Source organism: Bidens hawaiensis, unplaced genomic scaffold (assembly GCF_021521415.1).
Source record: "Bidens hawaiensis isolate Kalapana, Puna unplaced genomic scaffold, B.hawaiensis_p1.1 tig00004795_1, whole genome shotgun sequence".
In the NCBI taxonomy this organism is placed as follows: Eukaryota; Viridiplantae; Streptophyta; class Magnoliopsida; order Asterales; family Asteraceae; genus Bidens; species Bidens hawaiensis.
This window is the reverse complement of record NW_027491299.1, coordinates 1,066,544-1,085,093: the sequence shown is the minus strand read 5'-3', so window position 1 is coordinate 1,085,093 and position 18,550 is coordinate 1,066,544. Positions and strand designations below refer to the sequence as shown.

The window sequence follows — 18,550 nt, the reverse complement described above, 5'->3', positions numbered from 1 at the left end:
ATCACCGTTAGCGTTTGATCCTGAAATCGGGAGAACCTTTCGTCAGAACCAGATTCTGCAAAGGGAAAACAAGGTTATTGGGTCGCCAATCACAAAAAGTCGAACAGCTGACACCACAATCATGGCTTCGGAACAAACCGTACCACCAATGCCACCACCCATTAATTTACCAAACCCACCATCTACTGTACACATTACCACCACCAATTCCACAAGTGAACCTACTTCAGCTGCGTTTAGCTTTCAGCCACCAGTTAACCTCCCACCCTTGACAAATTTCATGCCTATTCAAGGACAATCATCAAACTCACCACAACAATCATCCTTCCAATCTCAACAAAATCTACGTTATCAACAACCATATACATTTACCCAAGACCCACCTACAATTCATACTTCACCGGGTCAAAGATCGGGCCCGCATTTGTTTGGTGGGCCACGGTATGGTGATGGCAATAAAGGATATGAAGATTTCGAAGAAGGATATGCAAGTGGGGTTGATGGGAATCAGTTGAGGATTCAAGGGTTGTTTGGATATGGATCCGAAAGTCAACCGCAACAACAAGTGCAACAATGGGGTGGACCTCCAATTATTCAAGAACAACTGCAGGAACCACAACCATTGCAACAATTTCCACAACAACCGCAATATCAATAACCTCAATTTCAACAACCAATTCTCCAACCGCAAATTCAATAAAATGTGCAACAAAGGCCCGTTTATTGGCAAATGGGCCAATCGAGAGTACCATTGGGTGTACCAAGACGTCATGCAAGAGAAATGGTTAGAGGAATTCAAGCTCACTTTAGACCGGTCATCACCAATAACCCATCTCCGGTGGTTATTCCTCAAAACCAAAATGGAAGAACGTTTGAGGTGAGAACTAATGCACTCCAAAGTTTACCAAAGTACAAGGGTCTCGCAACGGAAGAACCTTATTTTCATTTGGAGGCGTATGATTTGATTTGCAACACGATCGGAGGTCAAGGTTTTACACCGGATGAAGTTAAGTTGGTTATATTTCAATTTTCGTTGGATGATAAGGCGAAGAGATGGTTCTACACATTGCCATCCGCATCGAGTTACACTTGGACCGAGATGCAAAAAAGGTTTTTGGAAGAATTTTATACGGCCCAAAAGACTAATGATGCGAGACGAAGTTTGAGGTCTTTCCAACAACAACCTGGAGAAATGTTTCATGAAGCATTTGAGAGGTTCAACATGATGATCAAGAATTGTCTTCATCATGGTATTGCCTTGTGGGAGTTGTTAAATGCTTTTCATGAGGGGTTGAATTCTGAAGATGAACTGGATTTGATGTCAATTACAAATGGTACTTTTGGTACCAATTATGAACAAGATGATTGGGCATTTTTGGAGCAAATGTCAGTCAGTTCAAAGAGAAAAGCTCAAACTGCAAGAAGAGCAAGACTGGCAATTGGAAGACCGCAAGTTCATGCCGTGGAGGATGTGGGGGTACAAACTACTAATCAAAGAATTGATGTTTGTACCAATTGTAATGAGTTGTGTCATGGGGCTGATGTGTGTACGGTAGGTCAAGCACAAGTTGAAGAGGTAAATGCACTTCAAGGTCAAGGGGGTGGTAATCGGAATTTCAACATGAACTCAAACATTTACCACCCCGGGTTGAGAAATCATCCAAATTTCCGTTATGGAAATCAAGCAACTCAACTCAATCCGAATTTCCAAGGGACTTCTCAAACCACATTTATCCCTCGTCAACAATACTTCAACCAAGGCAGTCAAGGTCAATTTCAAGGAACGGGTGATAATCAAAGTGGATCTTCGGGTCAACGTTCGTCAAGTGGGAACGAAGTAATGGACATGTTAAAGTTGATGCAACAAGACATGCAGAAAAGAAATCAACTTGATGAAGCCCGAATGCAAAAGGATGAAGTCCGTGACAAGGCCATTCAATCGTTGTCCACACAAATGGGTCAAATTGCAACTGAAGTGGCAGAATTGAAGAAAAACAAAGGTCAGTTGCCAAGCAACACCAAGGTAAACCCTTCTAATAACTCATCTCGTAATGTTCCGATTAATCATGTTAGTGTTTTGAGAAGTGGTAAAGAGTATAAAGCTAATTTACCACCCGGTTTAGTTGAAAGTGAAGTGGAGGATATCACGGGTAAGGAAAGTGAGGATGAAGAAATTTAAACTAATAAACCTACTAAACATGTCACTTTTGAGAAACCGTTGCAAACATCGGGTCAAGCCCCAAATTTAAATGATAAAAACAAGGAAGTGGAATCAAATGTAGTTCCATTTCCTTCGACTTTGCTTGACCCGGGCAAGAAAAATGTGATTTTAAAACGGGGTCCTCAAAAGGAGGAAATGTGGGAAGTGTTTAAACAGGTTAAAGTGAATTTACCTTTACTTGAAGCAATAAAACAAGTATCCGCTTATGCAAAATTTTTAAAAGAATTACGCACTCACAAGAGGCAACAAAAAGTGCCTAAGCGGGTAGACTTAACCTAGCGGGTAAGTGCGGTTTTAAAAGGAGACCTCCCTCCTAAGCTTCAAGATCCAGGAACACCCTTAATTAACATTCAAGTGGGTGATTTTCAAATGTCTAGGGCGTTTTGGATCTTGGGGCCGGAGTGAGTATTCTCCCGGGGGGTTTATATGACCAATACGAATTTGGTCCTTTGAAACGTGTGGAGACCACGGTTGTATTGGCTAATTTATCTCATAAACTTCCCCGTGGAATCGTACGGGATGTAATTATAAAGGTAGAGGATTTTTATTATCCTGTGGATTTCTTGGTGTTGGATTATTCATCAGGTGACTCAAGTCAACAACAAAATGTTATCTTGGGTCAACCATTTTTGAACACGGCCCATGCAATCATTGATTGTAGATATGGTACCTTTGACATGGATTTTGGCAACCGGAAAATGTGTTTAAATGTTTTTACTAATGTTATTAATTATTTGAGTGGTGAAGAATGTTTTTTGGCAGATGTGGTGGATCATTTCAATCCTCATGAATATGACAAGGATTGTGTAGAGGCTCGTCTTTGAGATGATTCTGAACAGGTACATGTTTGTGCTTTGCGGATGGAGGAACAAAAACAGAATGCGCTAGCTCTACAAGAGGGAAGACCACCATGGACACAACAATGGGAGAGTTTGCCAAAGGAAATCAATTCGGATACCAAACCATCTTTGGATTGTCCACCAAAGGTGGAGTTGAAGGAGCTTCCGAGTCACTTGAAGTATGTGTTTTAGGAGAGAATGAAACCCTCCCGGCTATCATTTCTTCGAATTTGGAGCAAGAGCAAGAGCGGGCATTAGTAAAGGTGTTGGAAGCACATAAAGCAGCTATTGGATGGACGCTTGTAGATTTAAAAGGTATTAGTCCTTCTATTGTTATGCATAAAATAATTATAGATAAGGAGGCTAAACCAACAAGGGATACTCAAAGGAGATTGAACCCGAATTTGCGGGAAGTGGTGAAAAAAGAGGTAATCAAGTGGTTGGATGCAGGGATTATTTATCCCATTTCAGACAGCTCATGGGTGAGCCCGACATAGGTAGTGCCTAAGAAAGCCGGTATCCAGGTTATAAAAGATGATATTGGTGAACAAATCGCCACTCCACCGGTAACCGGGTGGCGAGTGTGCATTGATTATAGAAAATTAAATACCGCCACCTCAAAAGATCATTTTCCATTACCATTCGTTGATCAAATAATTGAAAAACTTCCGGGTCAAAAATATTATTGTTTTTTGGATGGGTATTCGGGTTATAATCAAATTGCAATTCATCCCGATGACCAATACAAAACCACTTTTACTTGTCCATATGGCACGTTTGCTTTTAGACGGATGCCATTTGGATTGTGTAACGCCCCGGCTACTTTTCAAAGATGCATGATGAGCATATTTTTAGACATGATCGGGGATTCACTTGAGGTTTTTATGGATGACTTTTCTATTTTAGGTTCAACTTTTGAGTCTTGTCTCAATGATTTTGAAAAAGTTTTAAAACGTTGTGTTGAGACAAACTTGGTGTTAATTTGGGAGAAAAGTCATTTCATGGTACAAGAAGGTATTGTGTTGGGTCATGTGGTTTCAAGTAGGGGGATGGAAGTTGATCAAGCAAAAATTAGAGTAATTTCATCTTTGCCACCCCCGAAAATTGTCAAAGGGGTGAGATCATTTATGGGACATGTCGGTTTCTATAGGATATTTATTAAAGGTTTTAGTGCAATTTCAAAACCTTTATGTAATCTTCTATTGAAGGATGTCCCCTTTAAGTTTACTAATGAGTGTTTGCAAGCATTTGACAGTTTGAAGGAGAAGTTAGTGCAAGCACCAATCCTATAATCACCGGATTGGTCAAAGCCGTTTTAGATTATGTGTGATGCTCGAGATAGCACGGTGGGAGCGGTTTTGGGTCAAAGAGTGGACAAAAAGCCGGTGGTGATCTATTATGCGAGGAAACCTTTATCCAAGGCACAATTGAACTACACCACCACCGAAAAGGAGTTGCTTGCGGTGGTGTATGCCTTAGATAAGTTTCGCTCATATATTTTGGAAAGTAAAGTTGTAGTGTACTCGGATCATAGTGCGGTGCGTTATTTGATGGAAAAGAAAGATGCAATGCCTCGTTTGTTTTGTTGGGTATTGTTGCTACAAGAATTTGATCTTGAAATCCGTGACAAGAAGGGTTTTGAGAATGTAGTTGCAGATCATTTGTCGCGAATTACCCTTGAGGGTGTTGATGATCCGAAGGAGATAAACGAGAAATTTCCGGATGAACAGTTGCTTGTTGTTTCAACCGTACTGTGGTATGCTCATTATGTCAATTATTTGGCCACGGGTGCGATTCCGAAATATTGGTCCAAGAAGAGAAGGCAACAATTTGTGGCCCAAGTTAAACAATACATTTGGGATGAACCGGATCTTTTCAAGATCGGAGCAGACCAAGTAATGAGAAGATGTGTACCCGAGAATGAAGTACAAGAGATTTTGAAACATGCCCATTCATTGGCATGTGGTGGCAATTTTAGTGGTTCTAAGACAGGGTACAAGGTACTTATCTGTGGGTTTTACTGGCCAACAATTTTTAAAGATGCCTATGAATATGCTAGGCATTCCTTAAATTGTCAAAGAATGGGGGGTATATCGAAGAGAAATGAAATGCCTCTACAACCTATCTTGGTTGTTGATATTTTTGATGTATGGGGCATAGATTTCATAGGCCCATTTCCCCACTCATGTGGGTACCTCTATATTCTTGTTGCGGTTGATTATGTGTCAAAGTGGGTAGAAGCGGTTGCAACAAGAACTATCATTCCGTGGTGTGCAAGTTTGTTCAATCCAACATCTTCTCAAGGTTTGGGATTCCCTGAGTTATCATAAGTGATGGTGGATCGCATTTCAAGAACTTTGCATTTGGCAAATTGTTGAAACGTTATGGTGTGAATCACCGAATTGCAACGCCTTACCATCCTTAAACAAGTGGCCAAGTTGAAGTTTCGAATCGACAAATCAAAGAAATTTTAATGAAGACGGTGCGGGTTGATAGAAAAGATTGGTCGATTAAGTTAGATGATGCATTATGGGCCTATCGCACGGCCTACAAGACACCGATTGGTACCACTCCTTATTGGTTAGTGTATGGGAAGGGTTGTCATTTGCCAATGGAGTTGGCTCACCTAGCATTGTGGGCAATCAAGAATGTTAATTTGGATTACAAGGAAGCTGGTGAGTTAAGGAAGCTGAAGTTGAACGAGTTGGAGGAAATTCGGGATGAGCCATATGAATGTGCTTCGAATTACAAAGAGAAATTTAAGAGGGTGCATGATGCCAAGATAAGAAAACGAACATTTGTGGTTGGGCAAAAAGTGTGGCTTTATAATTCAAGACTCAAAATGTTCCCCGGGAAGCTTAAAAGCAAATGAATGGGCCTGTATGTGATCACAAGAGTCGGGAGGGTTGGTGATGTGGAGATTGAAGACAAGCAAAGTCAAGTTAAGCAAGTTGTGAACGGACATCGCTTCAAACCTTATTTGGAAGGAAGGATTTGAACATGATTGACAAAGACAAGGTGAGTTTCCTTCTAAGCTCACCGGATGGCTCTATTTCGTAAAGGAAAGGCTCAGGTATGTTGTATAGTGTAAATAGTTTTTGTTAAATATTTATTTTAAAAATTACCTTTCTCGTGCGAGCGTGTTTGAACCAAGTGTGGGGAAGTTCTTAGGAATTTCTTCACCGTGTTGAGGACAACTCAGGTTTTTCATGTGGGGTAGGGTAATTTTTAGTTTTTATTTTGTAAATAATTTTTCATGATTTTGGCTTTATTTAAAAAAAAAAATTTACATCAGGGTCCACCGTAGTCTACGGTGTCCTCTGTAAGCTACAATGGACCCTGAGTCTCTACGCCAGCAGCTGTCTGTTTACGGTGAAGGGTTACGCCAAGGTTGCTACCTTAGCATACGGTAGCCACCGTAAGCTACGGTGGACTGTGAATGGACGACGCTGGATTTTGGCAGTATATAAAAAAATTATATTTTAATAAAATCCGAAAAATCCCTATCCACATCCTTTACTTACCTTCTTCTTCTTCCATTTATTCTCCATCTTCATCCTAACTTTCTTCTCTACAAACCCTAATCCCCAAATTCATAACTTCTTCAAATCTTAACCAAAATCAACGATTTTCGGGTTTAAATTGACTAGATTTTCGCAAGGAATCACATTCTTTGCTTGGTTTTCATCAATCTTAACTTTTTGGGGTTCGATTTTGGACGTTTTTGGTTCGAAAATTTTGAACAACAAGTGGGTTTTGCAAGTGACTAGTGAGTAGTGTGATTAGAGGGTTTAATTTGGCTTAAAGGTATGTTTCTCTTCACTCGTTTGCTACAAAATTCATTGGTTAAGATTACATGTTTGTACATTGCTTACACTTGCTTGTTGAATATGAGAAAGTTTGATGTTAGTTTGAAATTCTGCTATGATTGTGAATATGGTATGGAAAAGTATAGTTTGACAAAAGTTAAAAATGGAATATGTTCTATATTTAAACAAAATGCTGCCAAAATTTTGTGAAAAATGGTTTATGACTTTCATATATTCACAACCATAGAAACAAGCAAGTGTGGGAATGTATATAGAGAGGAATACTAACTTGGTTAATGTTTGTCATTGTTTAGATGGGACGTTCTGCTAAGGATAAAAGAAAAGGGATTGCGGGTTCATCTAGCAACTCTGCCGCCGAACAAGCAAAAAAGCGGAGGCTAGAACAACAACAAGAACGGGAAGAAGATGTGCAGTATGTTAAACCGGATTGGACTCATGGGCCACTAACAAATCATGATTTGAGATGGAAACTAGAGTTGTTTCACGAGAAAATGAATACATTGACAAAGAAGTACGTTGCATTTCTCTGTGAGAAAGTGGTCCCGGAACGTGAGTTTGGTCCGTTCGATGTTTTTGATCGATTCAAGGCATTGGGTTGGGAAGCAGCCCTCAAGTGTTATGATCAAAACGAGAAGTATGTTTTCATCGATGAAATTGAAGAGTGGGTGGCAAATTTGAGGTGTCCTCCGATTAATAAACCCTCGGGGATGAAGCTTATTGGAACCGTTAACAACGTTGAAGTAACCATGTCATTTGAAACATTGAGGCAGATTGCACGATTTGATAGTAAGCCTCAACACAGTTATGTATATCCAGCTCTGAATGATTTGCATTACCAACCAGACAGGCATCCAACTTGGAGAATGATGTTGGATGCTTTGTTTTTACTCGGCACTTATGATGGGAAGTTATTGAGAAAGAATTTGAAGATCGAGCCAAAAATGTTGCTCATCATTTGTTTACACAATGTCATGCCAAGAAGAGGGGATATGACAGAGGTTAGATATCCCGATGTTCCGATCCTATACTCGTTAATGCATGGAGGACCACTTGTTTCATTCAGGTATCTAGTACTTAACAATATTTGGATAAGCTGGAATAATGTGAGCAGAAAAATTATCCCACATTGTCGATTGATTACCGCACTGTTAATGCGGTTTGGTGTGATTGGGGATAATGATATTGGAGTTGGGAAGAGACACACGCCGTTTGATGTGACGAAGCTAGGGGTTGGTTGGGAATACCAAGCGAGTGATAGGTATCATCTGTTGAAAAGTGAGGGACAGAGATGGAGGGCATTGAAAGTGGATGCTAGACCCTTGGAACTGGGGGAAGAAGATGAAAGTGAGAGTGATGATGAAGAGGGAGAGAGTGGAGAGGATGATTATGATGATGAACCGGGTGACCGGGTTGCGATGGAAAGTGATGGAGTATGTGGTAGTTCAAGTGCGCAAGGACGGGGACGGGGAAGTGCCCTACCATTTGACTATTCGAGGCAAACATTTGACTCAAATTGGGCGCACCAAGGCAGCATGCGGGATGTGATACTCAACACCAGGCTAGAACACTTCTATAATTGGGTCGAGACAACCCAGACATTGTTTGATCACTAAACATTCATGGGCGCAAGCATGGAGCGCGCTCAAAAGCAAATGTATGATCGCCAAGAAGTGTGGAACCGGACCCACGCTTATGCTAAAAAAAGATAAATCAACCACCGGTATGAGGATGACCGTCAGAGACAAATGCACGCCGCATGGCATTCGGGGCAACCTGTGGTGGCTGACCCACCGATCATTGACTACACCAAATTGCCACCATACGACGGTACGGTGAATTATCCCATGCCACCATTGCATCATTCCGAATGGTTGGATCCTCGACAAACTCAATGTTTAGGACAAGCTCAAGGAGAAGGTCAAGCTGGTGGAGAAGATCAGGGGGCGTTTGGTTTTGGCGAATTCACGGACGTGATGACGTCCATTTTTGGACCACCGCAACCACCGTCCCCTTGTACATTTTTGTATCTTATTTTCCTATTTATGTTTGGGTTTTGGGAGGTTTGGTGGAGTAATGACAAGTTGGAGTTTAAAGGTCGTGCTCGTGGTGGTGTTTTTGTTATCCTAAATACCCTACATTGAGGACAATGTATCTCAAGTGTGGGAATGAGTGATGAAAATAAAATAAAATAATATATATATATATAAAATAAAAAAAATAAAAAAACTTTGAAAGAAAAACACCGGAAAAGTGGTAAGATAGTCGGGGCAAAGTTTTGGTCCCCTTTCATGGTCATAATTCCCCCAAAAATCAAGTTTTCTTAGCTATGTTAAAAGTGTGGTCGAGTAGTATTCTAGGAAAGGTTAGCATGCTTTCGGTTTATCTAATCACATAACATACCCACAATCACTTAGGTATTTGGAAAATGAAGAGAGGTGACAGAATGGTTATTCTCCGTTAGAACTTATGCCATCAATGCAATTCAAGATCTTAGCTTGGTATAAATGCAAAAGTTATTGAGGCACTTAGGTTAAAGCCTTGTCTCGGATGAGTGTGAATGCGGGTTTTGGGGGTTGGGCCTCATAAATTACATATATGAGCGTGGATAATGAGAGGGGTAGGGGGTTGGTTCCTTTAGAAAACTTTATTGGACCTATTCTTTTTATTTGATCAAACCCCAGTGTAATTGTGAGACGATCCGGCTTAGTAGGTTGTTCTTTGTAATTGTAGTTGTTTTGTTAGTAAAAAATAGAGAGTAGTAGTTAATTTTTTATGTAAGTTATAAAAAAAATAAAAAAAAAATGAAAAAAAAATGAAAAGACAAGGAAAAGTCGAGGCAATGTTCAAAGCCTTGTGGTTCGAGTTCGTGATGAAAGCTATTATGTATATAGTAGTGTGTTTTATTGTTTAATTTAGTTTTGATGTAACAAGCCGGGTCAGATCATTTGAACCACTTTCAATATCCCCATTCCATACCTTTACCCCTAGCCTCATTACAACCTGTTTATGACCTCTTGATTTGCATTTATGTTAAAGTACGATTAGGTGGAGATTTGACCGTGGTACAAGCGTATGCGAGGAGAATCAAGTCTGATTGTGATATTTGGAATGGTCACCGATAAGTGAGTTAATGAGTGACGGTGTGTTATGTGCAAGTAAAGACCGAAAGCATGTTAAGGTTGACTAGAATTCTATGTTTGAATTGAATAATTTAATGTCTTTTGGATTACATCGAAACAGAAGGCAAGCGGGCAACAAGCTGCGCCGCTACCCCCCTTTTGAATCGCAAAACCCAATCTTTTGAAAACTATATTTGCTGATCTTGGAGTCATAACATTACTATGCATGACCCGCTGAACACGGGTAAGTAGCTCCACAGCTTCAGGCGCGAGGAAACCAAAAGTGTCAAAAGCAAAAGGAATAAATACATGTTGGTTGTCAATACATGCCTTTTCATGTTTTGCCAAGTAAGCTAGTGCGAACCTCTAATTATGTGGGAATAGGGTATGATTCGGGACCTTTACCGAACCAGGCTTGTGGTTTGTGTGGAGGTGGTGTTCTAAAAACAGTTGGTTTGAAGAGTTGCTTGGGGGCAAGCAACGGGCAAGTGTGGGAATGTGATGGGTGGATTGTAGAGCCACCCTTAAATGTAGTAATTCTAAGCAAAACATGAGCGTTTACGTGTTATTTCAAGGATTTAGGTCACTACCGTATATGGTGCGTGTTTGCAGGTACAGGTGCTAGAAATTGCGATTCAAGTGAACAAGTCAAAGAGGAACAAAGATTTTGGGAGCTGAGGCTACTTGCTTACGGTAGCCACCGTAAGCTACGGTGGAATTCTGGCATGGAAGGCTAGCGTAAACAGACTTAAGCTGGTGTAAAATTTCTGAAGCCACCGTAAGCTACGATGGCCACCGTAGCTTATGGTGGACCCTGACGTAGAATGTTTAACTGCCATTTAAGTCCGTTTCAGGATGACTTTTGGGTATGTTTTTCATAGTTTTCGATTGGAGACACTTTGGGGAGGCGATTTTAAGGAACTATAACTCAATTTTGGGTTTTTTAAGCATTAGAGACTTGTTTTTGATTCATATGCACATTATAATCGAAGGGACGATGAACCGAATCATGCTTGGCTAATCTCCTTTGTGTTTTCCCTCAGATTGTAAGGTTTCATATTGTTTGTTGATTGAATGTTTATGCAATTGCTAAGGTGGTAATTTAATGTTATTGATTTCATAATTATGATGTCTATGTATTGATTGATAAGTTGTTAGTTTGTTTAATTCGTGTTCTAAACCGTTAGTTCTCGGTGCTATAGGCAATCGGGATTAATCGGGTGGAATTCGGGGTTGGATAATCTAATTGGTTTTTGAGTGATTGCCTTGCGTTTGTTAATCCAAGTACTTAGTCCTCAATTACCACAATCGTTTGCATATTCATAAGTTATGTTTTTATAGTTCGTCTCAGATTAAACGTTTACATTAACATTCATTGAAACCTGAAACCGAAGGAGAGTATATCCTCTCATCTTTGATTGAGCAAACCGTGTTAAGTGTTTTAGTTAATTTTCGTTAATTAAACAAAACTACCAAGACTTTGAGATTTTATTTTCTTCATTTAGTTTAAATTTAGTCAATCTATAAAACTACTTGGTAACACATATTTCACAAACTCTTCGTGTTCGACACCCATTTACCACTATCTAATTAGTTGTAATTGGTTTATTTTTGCGCGAGTCTTCGATCTCACCTCACATACATAGAACTGTACAAGGTTGTCTCAAAAATTAAACCCATAACATAATGAATAAACTATCTTAAGAATCGAGTCCACACTAGATTTTAATTCTATGGATAAATTTCTTATATGCAGAAACAACTAAGTGCCTTATTAACGAGGCGAAGATAGTACCACTTGGAAACTCACACATAACTAAATTTTGTGAAGAACCCATAAAAATAACAGGCGGGAAAGTCAAACAGTTACGACTCAACAGAATTTCAATGGTTAAAGTTCGGTTAAATGCCTTAACGGGAAATTATATATATTTGAAAATGAAAACAAATACTCCTGGTTGTCCCTAAGGAGTGTAAACTAGGCATAATCGAATTTTGGGGACGAAATTTTCTAAGGGGGGGAGAATGTGACATTTGAGCCGAAACCAGGTACACCTTAGTACGTAGTTACCAATATAACGATTAAACGCTTATTACGTAATGAACGAACGCTTAACCGAACGGGTCTGGTTATGACCCAGAGATCACGGGGGGGCCATCTATACGTGATATACGTTTAATATAAGCTAGCATGCTAGTATTGTTGGTACATGTGTGTCAGTAGTTCATAGTCTAACGTTTGTAATCGAGTCTGTAATGTAATTATGTTTTTGATTATGTCTATGTTTTTGTAACAAGCGAAGTTGTCAACAAGTTCGCTCAGGCGAACTTGTTGAACAAGCGAAGTTAAAGACAACTTCGCCTGAGGCAAAGTTGTCGTGTCTATTTAAACTGTTCGCTGTAACAGTTTAGGGAATTGGTTTTAGGTTTTCGTTTCAGTTGTTCAGTGAACGTGTTACGTGTTTACAAGTCAGTCTGTAATAGTGACCTAGTGTCACGTGTTCGAGTTATCAATATAACGTGTTCGTTCATTGCTCGTGTGTTTGATTTATAAGTATTCTGCACTCGTATCTAACTACGCAGGGATTCCGCACCTGCGCAGATAGCGACATCCCGTGTACGATCCGTCCAGGAGCCTACAATTGGTATCAGAGCCATCGGCTCGATTGTGAGGTTCGGGATTTCACGCGGGTGTAGAAAACGTCTCGTTTGACCTATTCGCGGGACGTGTTTTTATTGGGATTGTGTTATATTCGTGTTTGACAGTCATTTTCAAGCCATTACATCGATCGGAAACTGCTAGATTGACGAAATCAGATCTGAACAGTTTCCTTGTTCATCGGGCGAAGTTACAGTTCTTCAGGCGAAGTTGCCGTCACCGGAAGTAGGGTTTCGGCGAAGATATAAGGATTAAGCGAAGTTAACCACAACTTCGCCTACCCTCATAAGTTCGCCTCAGCGAAGTTATCCTCAACTTCGCTTACCTCCCAAGTTCGCTTACCTCCTAAGTTCGCTCATTCTAAACGAAGTTATTTTTAACTTCGCCCAGTCAAGCGAATTTAAGATCCAGCGAAGTTAACTTTTAGCGAAGTTATTCTTAACTTCGCCTACTGTGCTGTTTGGAAGATTTTTTTTTAAAATTTTCGGATTTTCGTGTTTTCGCAAAGATGTCGTCAATTAACATCTCCGATTTGGTCAAGATGGAAGTAGAAGCGGGGTCAGCCACTAAGGCCCCGAGGTTGATGAAAGGAACTGACTTCGTGGCATGGAAGGACAGATTCATCCAATACATTAAATACCAGGATGCAAAAATGTGGGTGTGCATCCAGGATGGATATATCCCTCCAACTATGCAATACGAAGGTCGTGATGTGGTTAAGAAGTATAGCAAAATGGAGGACGAAGAAAAGAAAATGTATGAGGCCGAGAGCAAGGCCCATGCTGCTATAACAATGGCACTTCCTCAAGAGGTTCTCCATACGTTCCGAAAGTACACTTCTGCAAGAGAGCTTTGGGATGCTCTTGAAAATAGATTCGAGGGGAACGTGGGTATCCGTGCATCAAAGATTAAACTTTTGAAGACTCAGTTCTCCGTCTTCAAATTTTTGAAGAACGAATCACTGGATGATATTTTCACCAGATACTATCATCTAATGACAGAGCTTAGCAATTATTCGATTGCTTACCGAGAAGAAGAGATCGTTGAAAAGCTTCTCGATGCTCTCCCACCGAAGTGGGAAATGTACACCGTTCTTATGAGGGAATACAGAGACTTTCCTAATTATGATCTGGAAACGGCAGTAAACAAGCTCAGAACTTATGAGCATAATATGGTTCGAAAAGAAACACCAACAGATCAGATACAAGACCCTAGTATGTATGGTGCAAAGTTTAACTCAGGCTCAAGTTCGAGGCCTGAATCAGCTGCTTATTACTCAAAAGGGGAGTCAGGTTCTGACTCTTCTCATGAAGGAAACGTTTCTGTAAACTCGAACGGTGATGTATGTTTCGTTGCTGGAGGATCAAGTACTTCAAAGCCTCAAGCATCCACAAGTGGTTTCTCTGCAAATGCCTCAAGCAATAATTATTCCAAGATGCCTATGAGTGTAAAATCTGCTGAAGAGCAGTTTGCAGTCTATGCATCATTTATTGCTTCCTACGAAAACTACATCCAGGGGAAGATTGTGGACCCTGCTGCTCTAGATGAGGATTACGACCAGATCGATGCTGATGATCTGGAGGAGATGGATTTGCAATGGCAAATGGCAATGATTGTGAGGCGAGTTAAACGGTTTATGAATAAAACTGGGAGAAAGTTTGTTGGTGGTAGGCCTGGATTCGACAAATCTAAGGTAAGGTGCTATAATTGTCAGCAATACGGGCACTTTGCTAAAGAATGCAGAAATGAAAGAGTTGAACGTGGACAAGGTCGGCCTACACAACACTCTGGATTTAACAGAGAGATTAATGCCATGTTGACCAGAGAAGCAGGTGAGTACAACTGGAACCTGCATTCAAATGAATCTGGTGAGCAAGCGAACATGGCTGAGGCTGAAGTTAAAGAATGTGAGAAGGTTGATGGAAATGAGAAAGCTACTGAAGAAGAAACCGCTTTCATGGCAGATGACAAGGATAATCGCTCCGAGGTACGTAATAAGAATATTTGTACTAATTGTGAGAATTTTTCTGAGCAACTAACAACAATAACGGATCAATACGTTCGTTTAGATGCTGAATTTAAAAATCTTAAAGAAGATCATCATTTTACTAAGGCAAGAGAAAACAGTTTTAAAGTTAGAATAAAAGCATGTGAAAAAGATGTCAAAAGCTTAAAAACTAAACTTGCTGAGAAAATTGAAATAATTGATCTTAGTTATGAAGTTTTAGAAGAAAAAACTAAATTGATTGCTGATCGGGATAAACAGATTGCTGACCACCAGGTGAAGGTGGTGGAACTGAACCGCAAACTTGAGCAGTTCAGGAATTCCTCGGCCATCCTTGATCACCTCGTGAGTGATCAAGGTACCTCTGCAAAGAGGGGAGGAATCGGTTATCACGAAGTTCCACCACCCTTTAACCACAACTATACTTATAATCCGAGTGTTCAGAAATCTGTTGATTTCGAGGTTACTCAGACAACTCCCATCAAGGTTACAAATATAGAACCAAGTGTTAGCTGTGGCGAAACGAGTTCGCCTGTTTCAAATGTGAAAGTTTCTGTCTCGAGTCCAGTCTCATCGGAATCGGATAAGTTGTCTGAATCTGGTCAGACAAAGGAGAAGGTAGGGTTACCCACCGGTGGAGATAAAAATGAAATTTCTAAAAAGAGTTCTCCACTCAATCCGTACGTCCCACCTTATGTGAGACGAACGGATGGTAACACTGCCTCTACATCCAAACCAACATTTGACAAGAAAAAGGAGAGTCGGTGTTGCTTTAGATGTAACAAATTAGGACATCTAGTTGCAGATTGCCCTCTGAAGCCGAGATTCAGAGGTGTGAGGCCAAATAAAACTGAGGATAAGCGTCATTTTGTTACTGCTAAAAATGAAAACTTTTCAAAGGGCCAAAATGTAACTAATTCAAGTTTTCATAAAAACAAACCTCAGTTTTTCAACCAAACCACAAGATATAACACTTTCAATTCATATAGGTTTGGGAGGCATTACACTCAATCTGCAAGGAGATTTCCTAACAGGACTTACAGAAATTATCCTGATGCTAACTTGAGAAAGCCAGGGTACGGGACGTATCGATCCAAGACCAATTGGTCTTGGGTCCCAAGATTCTAACTCTTTGTTTTATTGTGCAGGAACAGTTGAACAGGTCTGCCAACAATCTTTGGATTGTAGATAGCGGCTGTTCCCGGCACATGACGGGCAACAAACACTTGTTGCACGACTTAAAACCTATTCAGGGAGCGAGAGTTAGTTTTGCTGGTGAGAGCGGATGAAGGATTACTGGTAGAGGAACAGTGTCAAATGGGAGAATGACTCTGGAGAATGTGAATTTTGTGGAGGAATTAAAGCACAATCTGCTGAGTGTGTCGCAGATTTGTGATAAAGATTACACTGTCCATTTCACGAAGAATGAAGCGATAGTATTGAAGCCTGGTTTTCAGATACCAGACGAATGGATAGTAATGAAAGCTCCACGTGAAACGAATACATATGTGATGGACATGAGGTCTACTGAAATGGCCACCGGAGAATCTTGTTTAATGACAAAAGCAAGCGAATCAGAATCAGAATTGTGGCACAGGAGAATGGGACATATTCATCTTCGGAAGATGAACTTCATTGTCAAGAATGGGCTTGTGATGGGCGTTCCCTTAAAAAGTTTTAACTTTGAAGACAAATGTATAGCATGCAAGAAGGGAAAGCAACACAAGAAATCCCATCTCACCAAGAAGATTAACTCAATTGCCGGTACTCTAGAACTACTTCATATGGATCTCTTCGGTCCCGTGAATGTACAAAGTCTAGGAGGTACCTCTTACTGCTTGGTGATCACTGATGACTACTCGCGATATTCGTGGGTATATTTTCTGAAAACGAAAGATGAGACGGCTCAGATGGTGAAGAATCTAATTACAAAAGTTGAGAACGTAATGAGCAAATCAGTTAAGTACATCAGAAGTGACAATGGGACAGAGTTCAAGAACTTTGAAATGGAAATCTTCTGTCTTCAGAAGGGAATTGAACATCAATACAGCGCTCCGTATACTCCGCAACAGAATGGAGTGGCTGAAAGGAAGAACCGAACGTTAATTGAAGGAGCCAGAACTATGCTGGCAGACTCGAAGCTTCCTGTGATGTTCTGGGCTGAAGCAGTTGCTACAGCCTGCTATGTTCTGAATAGGGTGTTAACCGTTAAGAGACTTGGAAAAACTTGTTACGAGCTTATGCATGGAAGGAAGCCCAACTTGTGTGGTCTTGAACCATTTGGGTCTCCTTGTTCGATTTTGAAGACTAATTCGAAATTTGGTGAAGTAGCCGATGAAGGAATCTTAGTCGGTTATGTAGTTGGGACTCCCAACAGACGGGTCTTCAATACTTCGACTTGCAAGTTGGAGGTGGTTTGTAACACCGACATTACTAGTTACCAATCGCCAAAACCAAGCAATGGACCTGCTGAGCTTTTCGACTATGTTAAGCTTTTTAAGTCGTTTAACGTACCTGATTTGGAAATTTCTGAAGAAGACGAAAGAGCTGTGACGAAGATGATACTTGATGAGGAAGAGAATCTATTGCAACGACAGCTGATTGAGAAAAGTCAACCTTCCACATCAAACACTTTTGATACCCCTGCTGCCTTACCTGAAGATGAGTTTATCAATCCATTTCACTCTCAGCCAGAAACAACCATTGATGAGATCTCTTCAAATTTGGAAGATAATTTGCATGTCGGTGCTGTTCCGACCACGAGAATTCACAAAGATCACCTATTGGAGAATATTATAGGTGATGTGTCCTCCAGTGTTCAAACCAGAAGTAGCTTGAATGAGCACACCTGTGTTTATACAAGCATAAAAGAAACGGGTATAATGAACGAATGTTTGTACTCCTTCTTTATTAGCCAGATTGAACCGAAAAATTATCAAATGGCTCTTAAGGACAGCTCGTGGGTCGAGGCCATGCAAGAAGAGTTGGCTCAATTCGAGAAGATGGAAGTCTGGACTTTGGTTGAAAAACCAAGGAATGTGCATGCTATATGCACAAAATGGGTGTTTAAGTGCAAGAGGGATGAAAAGGGAATTATCATTAGAAACAAGGCAAGGCTGGTTGTTAAAGGGTTTAATCAGCAAGAGGGTATTGATTACAATGAGGTGTTTGCTCCTGTCGCCCGTTTGGAAGCGATAAGATTGTTTTTGGCGTTTGCTGCATTTAAAAAGATGAAGGTATTTCAGTTGGATGTGAAGAGCGCGTTCCTAAATGGGAAAGTTGATGAGGTTGTGTATGTTGAGCAACCTCCGGGTTTTCCTGACCCAGACTTTCCTGATCACGTATACAAGTTGAGCAAGGCGCTATATGGATTACATCAGGCACCTCGTGCCTGGTATTCAACGTTATCAGACTACTTGCTGGAAAATGGTTTTGAAAGGGGATTGATCGACAGTACGTTGTTTGTGAAGAGAGAAGGATGTGACTTCCTGCTGGTTCAAGTCTACGTGGATGATATCATTTTTGCTGCATCAAGAGCATCCATGTGTCAGGATTTTGAGGTTGTTATGAAGAAACGATTCGAGATGAGTGCTATGGGTGAACTAACTTTCTTTCTAGGATTGCAGGTTGATCAGAAGAAGGACGGGATGTTCATTCATCAGACAAAGTACGTTCATGATGTGCTGAAAAGATTCAAGATGGAGGACAGTTCTCCATATGACACTCCAATCTGCGTCAATCACAAATTGGGCGCTGAATCAGATGGTGACGCAGATGTGGACCCAACTCTGTATCGGGCGATAATAGGTTCATTAATGTATTTAACTGCTTCTAGGCCTGATATAATGTTTGCTGTTTGTCTTTGTGCACGTTTTCA

General features: G+C 40.5%; 1 pseudogene; it reads right to left on the bottom strand.

Annotated features, from left to right (window-relative positions):
• Nucleotides 1-1,153: 1,153 nt before the first annotated feature.
• Nucleotides 1,154-1,254, bottom strand: LOC143628108 (small nucleolar RNA R71; annotated as a pseudogene).
• Nucleotides 1,255-18,550: the final 17,296 nt, after the last annotated feature.